Source organism: Heterodontus francisci, unplaced genomic scaffold, assembly GCF_036365525.1.
Source record: "Heterodontus francisci isolate sHetFra1 unplaced genomic scaffold, sHetFra1.hap1 HAP1_SCAFFOLD_61, whole genome shotgun sequence".
Classification (NCBI taxonomy): Eukaryota; Metazoa; Chordata; class Chondrichthyes; order Heterodontiformes; family Heterodontidae; genus Heterodontus; species Heterodontus francisci.
In genome coordinates, this window is record NW_027141441.1 from 4,037,947 (window position 1) to 4,038,544 (window position 598).

The 598-nt window shown below is 45.7% G+C and overlaps 1 non-coding gene across 1 annotated transcript; it reads left to right on the forward strand.

Annotated features, from left to right (window-relative positions):
• The first annotated feature begins 210 nt into the window (after nucleotides 1–210).
• Nucleotides 211–293, forward strand: trnal-uaa (transfer RNA leucine (anticodon UAA)). Its single transcript has one exon. It is a non-coding gene; the product is annotated as a tRNA-Leu (tRNA).
• Nucleotides 294–598: the final 305 nt, after the last annotated feature.

The window sequence follows — 598 nt, forward strand, 5'->3', positions numbered from 1 at the left end:
CCCAGTATAAGACATCTTGGTTATCAATTTAGACTAAAAGAGTTGGGACCCTACACCTTAGAGAAACCTAGACTGAGGGGTGATCCGATTGAGGTTCATAAATAATGAAGGGTCCAGTTTTGCGTGGGAGAGGAGTCATAACTTTATATTGGAAAAGGCCAGATGGCACCCGGATCACATTAAATTTCATTTTCAGTGGTGGGTCAGTGTGCCAGGATGGCCGAGTGGTTAAGGCGTTGGATTTAAAATCCAATAGGCATGTGTCTGCGTGGGTTCAAACCCCACTCCTGGTATCTGTGCTTACAAAATGTTTCTTATTCTTTCCCTGACTTTTGCCTTGCACCATCATCTCTTCTGTCATTTAATCACTCTTGCCTTCCAACTGATCACAGCTTCCTATTATTTGATCTGCCCCAGCACCGTTCCTTGGCTCTGCGCTTGCTTATAAACTGGTAAATCTTTAACTTAATCTCCTCTGTACCCTGACAATGACCTTCTCATCCTTCCTGGATTGTGGTTCCTCACAGGATCCGCTGCCTGTCCGACTCCCCTCCAGGTAACTGAAGGCCCTGAGCCTTGGTCTCGCTTTATACACTAG